The sequence below is a fragment of the Chenopodium album genome, chromosome 10 (genome assembly GCF_948465745.1).
Source record: "Chenopodium album chromosome 10, dcCheAlbu1.1, whole genome shotgun sequence".
Taxonomy (NCBI): domain Eukaryota; kingdom Viridiplantae; phylum Streptophyta; class Magnoliopsida; order Caryophyllales; family Amaranthaceae; genus Chenopodium; species Chenopodium album.
This window is the reverse complement of record NC_137843.1, coordinates 36,138,729-36,147,571: the sequence shown is the minus strand read 5'-3', so window position 1 is coordinate 36,147,571 and position 8,843 is coordinate 36,138,729. Positions and strand designations below refer to the sequence as shown.

At 39.1% G+C, this 8,843-nt stretch overlaps 1 non-coding gene across 1 annotated transcript; it reads left to right on the top strand.

Moving 5' to 3' along the window:
* Positions 1-258: 258 nt before the first annotated feature.
* On the top strand, positions 259-365 carry LOC145565846 (small nucleolar RNA R71). The gene has a single exon (XR_014095213.1). It is a non-coding gene; the product is annotated as a small nucleolar RNA R71 (small nucleolar RNA).
* Positions 366-8,843: the final 8,478 nt, after the last annotated feature.

Sequence of the window (8,843 nt, the reverse complement as noted above, 5' to 3'; positions counted from 1 at the left end):
TTTCTGGCAAATAGATGTAAGTTGGGCTTGTAAAAAGGATACTGAATCAACATGGTGTTTGCCTTTGTTCGCAAAGCCTCTAGAATTCCCATATTGGGAATTATGTATTGTCAATTATGTATTGTCATATCTTCAATAACTTGACCTACATCATCAACATTAAGATTCATAAATCTACCACTAGTCGCGGAGTCTAGAATCGTCCAAGATGTATTTCCTAATCCGTTGTAAAAGGCTTGAATCAACTGCCACTGTGCCAGATTATGATGGGGACACTCCCTCTGCAGATCTTTAAATCTCTCCCAAGCTTCATATAGCGCTTCATCTGGCTCTTGGGCAAAATTCTGAATTGCACTTCTCAATAGAGCTGTTTTCTCTACAGGGTAATATTTGTTATAAAAATTCAAAGCAAGAGTTTCCCAGTTAGTAATACCTAGTGCAATTCTATTCAAACCATTAAACCACAGTTTAGCTTTTCCACATAATGAAAAGGGAAAAAGAATCTCCCTGATCTGGTCCTGCGTAACCCCATTCTGCCTAATAGTATTGCAATACTGACAGAAATCAGCAATGTGAAGATTTCGGTCTTCACCCTTGGCTCCACTGAACTACTTCCTTTCTATCATAGTTATGAATTGGGGCTTTATCTCGAACTTGACTCCCTCGAGATCTAGAGTAGGCGAAAGGTGTGGAAAATCCGTCAGGGACGGTTGCGAGTAATCGCTGAGCTTCTTAGGTGCTGTCATCTCTGATTCTGAATCTGAAGGAACTTCTGAATCACTAGAATCAGTTAGCGGATCGTTAGGAATATCGTTACTCCCAGAACCTGCCAGGATTTGTCTATAGAGATTTTTTTTTCTATGGAAAGAGCGCTCGATCTCAGGATCGAATGGAATATAACCTGATCTGGGACCCCTGGGCATAAACAAAGAACTAAAAAAACAAATATGAGAATTGCCTCAAAGAACTAACGTTCTCTAAGACAAGAGAAAATAATCTAGACTACAAAGAACAATCAGAAATAAAAATTAAAACCGTCTCCCCGGCAACATCGCCAAATTTTGACAGGCTAAAGTCGTAGTCACCTAATCAAAAATAATACCTAAATCCACTAACTATGCAGATAAGGAAGAAGGGTCGAACCACAGGGAAACGAGTTAATTTATTCCTAATTAATCAATATAATCTAAATTATCAAGTAACCAATTTGTTATTATAAAAGGGAACTAAACTACTAAGAGCATAAGTGGGAAGGAATAAAGGTAGGAGGAAAATCAATGAAATAAAAGCCTAGGGAATAGGTTCACCAATAAACAATGTTCCAGGGTAAAACATAACAATCAATCATCAATGCATTAATTAATCAAATCATAAAGGGCTTTCGCTACGTATTACAATCACAGAGTTAATTTACCGGTATTAAATCTCATCTCTCGAATCTTGACTTAACCATTTATAAATTAGTCCGCCTATTGAAACTAAGCTAAACATCAATTCTCATCTCTCGAATCTCGAATCAATATTGCTAAACTCATACAATTAAATCTGGCCAAATCTAACCGCATAGCATTAAATCAATCAATAGGAAATTAATCAAGCATTGATAACCAACAATAATAATTTACCCCTTCATATTATTTATGGATCCCCATAAACCCTAGAAAGAAAACTACTCAGACATAATCGAACATAAACTAAACAAAGCAATTAAAGGAAACATGATGAAAGAAATAAAGTAAAATAAATGAGATTAAAGTAAAAGAAATCGTTACCAAAGTAATCGGAATTAAGGAGTTGAATTAAGAACAAAAATGGAGAACAATGTTGTAGAGAGAGAAACTAATCTAAAGCTAATTAGAGAGAGAAAGTCTAAGAGAAGAGGTACTAAGCAAAAGCATTAAAATCGTATTTATATAATAACCCGAAATTACTCCTAAATAGAAACTAAGTAATCGTCGAAGAAGCCTCCCCAGAAACACGCGCCCGATCGGGCGTAAGGCCGCCCAATCGGGCCCGCCTTTTCTCTTCGCCCTCTTGTTCTGGGCATCCGCCCGATCGGGCTAAAGCTTGCCCAATCGGGCCCGCCTATATGCTGGACTTGGATTGGGCTCCATTCTTGGCCCAATTCGAATCTCCACTTCGGGTCTTGAATACTCGGTGTCCAAATGCAATCGGTCATGCCTTTAAATGCTTGTAGTTGTACCGCAATAATCCCGGGAAAAAGCTCCAAAGATGCAATTCCCTACAAAACTCAACCGAAACTACGAACACACTAGAAAACACCAATTAGTAATAAAAGTGGCTCTAACGAGCCAAAAACACTACTAATGACGACCAAGGGATGGGGGTAAAACTATATATAATAGACATATCAAGTGCGCTTTTAGTGTATAGCCTTTTCCTATGTCACTTAATGTCTCTTCATAAACTATAAGGTAAGATTTATTCGTCATCCTTATCATGTCAAGAAGTGTTTCTCAATCCCGAGTCCGACTGTCAATAAACAGATGATTTCTAAAATCCATCCGAGCACGGCCTTGCATTTTATAGTCTCGCTCTTCGAGAGGCCTTGTAAACAACAAAGACATCTTTCCCTATTTTAGTAGGGGGACGTTCCAAGTCTTGTAATGTAGCTTCTCTTACTGAGAGGACCTAGCCGCCCGAGTGTTGCCGTTATAATCCCCTTTTACGGCATACGTTTGACAACATCAAAGAGGACTAGTACTCAAACAAGAGAACTCACAATACTCATGGTCGAGGAAATAGGTTTCGATAGCCATAATGAGAAGTATACTTCTGACGATTTTTAATCTCTTAAAGTATTCTCATACGTCGATCCAATATGGTTCTAAACTATTACCTATGCAAATGATTTATGACAATCATGTCCTTGTAGCACAAGAAACGGTGCTATAAATCAAACTACACACTAATCTTAAGTGGTCATTAACCGTCCATTGTTTAAATGACCTTGATTAGGGATAATTCTCGATTATAATATTTAATGTTTACTTAATAGGTGTTTCCTTACCAAGACTGGTCTTGACACCCTATTTTTAATATTCTCTTAATCGAATGGACTCATTATTTAATCCTAAACCACAATTAAATAGCAAATGGAGTAATAAAATATTACATGAAATTTAAATTACTCCAAAACCTGAATGGTTTTTCTTAGTGTCTTACATTAAATGTTCAAAAATTAACTAAAACACTAAATAGAAAAATCAAAGTCAGTCTCCAACATGCCTGATTCCCATTGCCTCAACGTGCTTGTTGTGCTTCACTTGAGGCAAAGGTTTAGTAAGTTGATCGGCTATATTGTCATCCTTTCCAACTTTACAAATTCTGATTTCACCTTCTGATTTCCATTCTCAAATCATGTGAAAACGCCGCTTGACATGTTTGACCTTCTGATGTTCCCTTGGCTCTCTAGCCTGAGAAATAGCTCCGTTGTTTTCACAATAGAGGGTTGTTGGACCCTTGATTGAGGGTACAACATCAAGTTCACCAACGAACTTACGAATCCAAACAGCCTCCTTAGTTGCTTCACCAGTTGCCAAGTATTCGGCTTCAGTTGTAGAATCTGCAGTTGTGCTCTGCTTGGCACTCTTCCAACTAAACGCTCCACCATTTAGACAGAACACATATCCAGATTGCGATTTGAAATCGTCTCTGTATGTCTGGAAGCTCGTGTCGGTATAACCTTCAACAACTAATTCCTCTAAACCACCATACACCAGGAATTTATCCTTGTTCCTTTTCAGTACTTTGGGATATTCTTGGCCGCAGTCCAATTGGCCTTTCTTGGGTCTGATTGGTAACGGCTCGTAGCGTAGCACTCAAGGCATACGATACAACTGGCCTAGTGAATATCATGGCATACATGATCGATCCAATAAGCGAAGCATATGGAATCTGATTCATCCTTTCCCACTCATCAGGTGTTTGTGGACACTGCTTCTTACTTAGGGTTATGCCATGTGACATGGGCAGGTGACCTCTCTTGGCCTCCTCCATGCCAAATTGAACCAGTACCTTATGAATATAAGTACTTTGGCTCAATCCGATCATCCTTTTCGATCTATCCCTATAGATCTTGATGCCTAGTATGTACTGAGCCTCTCCCAAGTCTTTCATTAAGAAACACTTTCCGAGCCTGGCCTTTACAGACTCTAACAACAGAATGATGTTTCCAATGAGCAATATGTCATCGACATATAAGACTAGGAAGGCGATTTCACTGCCACCGACCTTCTTGTAAACACAAGATTCATCTGGATTCTTGATAAAACCAAACTTACTGTTGGCTTCATCGAATCGCAGATTCCAACTCCTGCTAGCTTGCTTAAGCCCATAAATGGACTTTCTAAGCTTACGAACATTCCCAGCATTATTTTGGTCGACAGAACCTTCAGGCTGTGTCATATAACAGTTTCTTCCATAATACCATTGAGGAAGGCAATTTTGACGTCCATCTGCCATATTTCATAGTTGTAATATGCAGCAATCGCTAGGAGGATCCAAACAGATTAAAGCATTGCGACTGGAGAAAAGGTTTCATCGTAATCTATACCATGAACTTGCCTGTAACCTTTTGCTACCAATCTAGCTTTGTAAATTGATGCGTGCCATTTATGGCACTCTTAAAGTAGGTTTTCTCCATAGTTTTACGATCGTTTTTAGTCTTTTATGTAGTGTTTTTACATAATAATGCTTGTTTTGCGTGTTTGTGTATAAGTTTGGAGAAATGTGTGGTTTTGATGGTTTTCTTATTATTTTATTCATTTCTCAGCTATTTATCTCCCTTCTTTGTTTCTTTGACTTGTTTTGTAGGAATGTCAAGATTCCCGGGATTTAATTATCAAGGAGGAAGCTTAAGCGCATTCAAGGAAGTCAATGGAGCTAAGTTCATGAATCCAAGCATGCAACTCAAGCAAACCAAGCTAGCTTCGCAAGTATGAGCACTAAGGAAGCAATGAAGAGGTTCGGAGTGTACAAGTGCTTGAAGAATAAAAGGCTGCCCTCCTCGCGGCCATCGCCTCGAGTGCACCGATGATAGGGATGCTCAGGAGCGCGAAGATCGATCAAGCAAGCAAGGGGTGCTAAGCCTCGTGCATCACAGCAGGGTGCGTGCGCGCAGTCCCCTCTGTGCGTGCGCGCACACCCTGCTGTGCGTGCGTACAGGGTGGCAGGTGCGTGCGCACGGACTGCTCTGCCCCCTGCTGTGCATGCGCACGAGGAGGTGGTGCGTGAGCATGGCCTGCTCAGCTTCCCTTCGCTCGTTTTATTATAAATTAGCCTTGACCTTTCTATTTAGAGGACGATTTTTGAGATTAGCTTAGACTTTCTATCTCATATCTTAGCTTAGGTTGAGAGCTTCTCTCTCTAATTTTAGGAATAGTTTAGGAGTAGTTTAGAGAGAGAAAGTGGGGGATTTCAATGGTGGTTTAAGAGATTGAAGATTCAATGGTGACAATTGTATTGAAGATCTTCTTAATCAATTAATGAGCATTTCTCACTCTATCTCATCCCATTGCTTTGTTTAATTTCATGTTTTTTTGGTTTAATTTTGATGTTTGATTCTTGATAGTGGAATTGTTCTTGATATTTTGTTGATTCTTGATTTCTTAGTTGTTTGTTGATAGATGATGATTCTTGAGTAGTTGTTTGTCTAGGAATTGGGTAAAACTTGTATGATTGATTGATTGTGATTAATTTGGGAATTGTGTTGATTGATTGTTGAGATTAAAGTGATTAATTAAGGTTTGCATGTGTGTAATTCGATTAGGCCTTGAGAATTATGCTAGATTGCATTGTAATTGCTAATGACACGACCAATTGATTTAGGAATTGCAATTATCGATTGGTTTGGATTGTGATTCTCTTAGTTTGTTATTCATAGTGAACCCTAGCTTAACAATTAGGAGATAGCTCTTTGATTCAAATTGATAGCTCGAGTCATTAGTCTTCACAACCTTTGATTGGCATGATCTTTCCAAGTTGTTGCAATTATCATGATTACTTGTTGATCCCCATTCCTATTGTTTTATTTGTTTGATTGTTAGTTTGTTAGTTGTTAGTATTCCATCTTCACCTTCGACTTCGACCTAGCTTAGGCGCATAATTGAGAGCGCTTGAACATTACCGTTCCTTTGGGTTCGACCCTTGACTTACCTCTATACTCGTATTTAGGTTTGTTAAGTGTTTATAAATAAGTTTTGCTCTAGGGAAGATTAGATAATGACCTACATTTTCCCTACGTCATAAATGAATACATTTCCATCTTTTTCGGTTATCAATTTGAAAATCCACTTACATCCGATAGGTGTGTAACCTTCGGGTAAGTCAACCAAGTCCCAGACTTGATTTTCAAACATGGAATCCATTTCAGATCTCATGGCCTCTTGCCATTTAGCAGAGTTAGTGCTTGCCATCGCTTGCTTGTAGGTTGCCGGTTCATCTCCATCCATAATCAGAATGTCCTGATTCTCGGTTAATACTATACCAAGATATCTATCAGGTTGAGATCTCGGCCTTTGAGACCTACGTAGGGTAACGGACTGAGCATTTGAATTGTCGGTTTGACTTTGCACATTTTGACGATTTTGACCACATGCTGTTTGAGCACTTTGACTGTCAATCTGATTTTGTTGCTCATCCTATCGAACTTCATCGAGTTCAATTTTCCTCCCACTTGTCATTTTGGAAAGGTGCTCCTTCTCCAAAAAGACACCATCCCGAGCAACAAAAACTTTATTCTCCGATTTGTTGTAGAAGTAATACCCTTTGGTTTCTTTTGGGTAGCCCACAAAGTAAACCTTGTCATATTTGGGATGAAGTTTGTCAAAAATCAATTTCTTGACAAATGCTTCGCATCCCCATATCTTTAGAAAAGACAACCTAGGAGGTTTCTTCGTCCATCGCTCGTATGGAGTCTTTTCTACAGCTTTTGATGGAGCACGGTTCAGTGTTAGTGTCGCGGTTAAAAGTGCGTGTCCTCAGAAAGAGATAGGAAGATCACTAAGACCCATTGTAGATTGTACCATGTCTAACAAAGTTCGATTTCTCCTTTCGGATACTCCGTTCCATTGTGGAGTTCCTGGAGGTGTCAATTTTGAAAGTATACCCTTATCTTTCAGATGGGCATCGAATTCTTGGCTTAAGTATTAACCACCTCGATCCGATCGAAGGGCTTTGATTTTCTTGTCAAGTTGATTCTCAACTTCACTCTGAAATTCTTTGAACTTTTCAAACAATTCAGATTTGTGCGACATGAGGTAGACATAACCATATCTACTATAGTCGTCTATGAAGGTGATAAAATATCGATGTCCGTTCCTTGTGGCGGAGCTCATTGGTCCACATACATCGTTATGTATTAGACCCAATAAGTCTCCTGCCCTTTCTCCCAACTTGGAGAATGGCTGCTTAATCATCTTGCCTAATAAACATCCTTCGCAATTCTCAAACGATTCTAAATCGAAAGAGTCAAGAAAACCTTCTTGTAGAAGTTTCTTGATGCGTTTGATGTTAATGTGGCCAAGACGACAATGCCACAAGTACGATTGACTCTTAGTTTTGGTATCATTATAAACATGTTTGTCTAAACATACATAAACGTGTCATTCCATAAATATAACCAAGACATAAAATAAAAGTCTTGTGATTAAAGTTAAAATGACGTCCAACGCCAAATGAGCAAAGTATGGTTGATAAAACTAAACAAGTTTTAATTCTAGACAAAACATGAGACTACAAGCTTTCTTTGGACAGATTATCTTCATCTTCCACTTGAGTACTCATATCCACTTGAAAAGCACCACTCACTTTGTTCCTGAAATAGGAGCACATAGTGAGCCAATTTTTCGGTATCTAATACCTTATAAATTGCTTATATTCAAGTGTAATTTAAGATGATACCTGAGATTGAGGCTATTTTTCCTCTTGCCTCATCTTCTAGATACATGCTACATTCTCTCTTGTAGTGTCCTTGCTTACTACAAGAAGCAGCGCATTTTAACTTTGTTCTTGAACTCCTTCCTCTTAGGCCTCAGAGCAAACTTAGCCCCCTTGCAAGAATAAGTTTTCTAAAGCTCTTGGATAACTTCCTCTAAGGACAATTTGGTAAGTCGCATCTTTAATGCAACATAACTCGAGTGGAGTGAGCTTAGAAGCATGTGAGCCGCTTGCTCATCCTCCACCGATTTGCCAATTAGCTCCAAGTGGGTGAATAACCTTGTCATCTTAAGCACATGGGCTTGAAGTGGCATCCCGGGTCTAAGTCTTGCACTATAGACCCTAGCACATACTTCTTGCCTCTCTTTGGTGAGACACCCATCTTGCGGTGGCTTGATCCTCATGTTAGAAAGTGACCTAGTCACCTCCTCCACAAGACCATCATAGTTGCCTCTGACGCTCTTTGGTGACCCTCAAATTGACTATGTCCTCTAGAGCTTCGAGGAGAATATCCGGAAAATAGTTGGAGAATATCCCCTTCCATTGTTCAGGAATGGAGTTTGCCATGAGTCGTGAGACTCTCTTGCAATCCTAACTCCAATCCTCATGAGCTTCATCGCTCATAACCCCTTTTGAGTAGAAACTTAGGATGGGCATATCCAGAATAAACTCTAGGTAGCAATTTTGGAGGGTCTTTCGGAGTTCTTCTTCCCATTCCTTAAAGTTCACCAAATTCAAGCAAAATGGTAACTTTTCGGGAAGTTTCGGGCACATTAGATTGTTGTTGGTAGTTGAAGACATGATTCTACAATTGAAAGAATTTGAAATGAAAAACCATTCATAATTAAGATTGAAATAAGATTGAAATCATGCATTTCAATCAA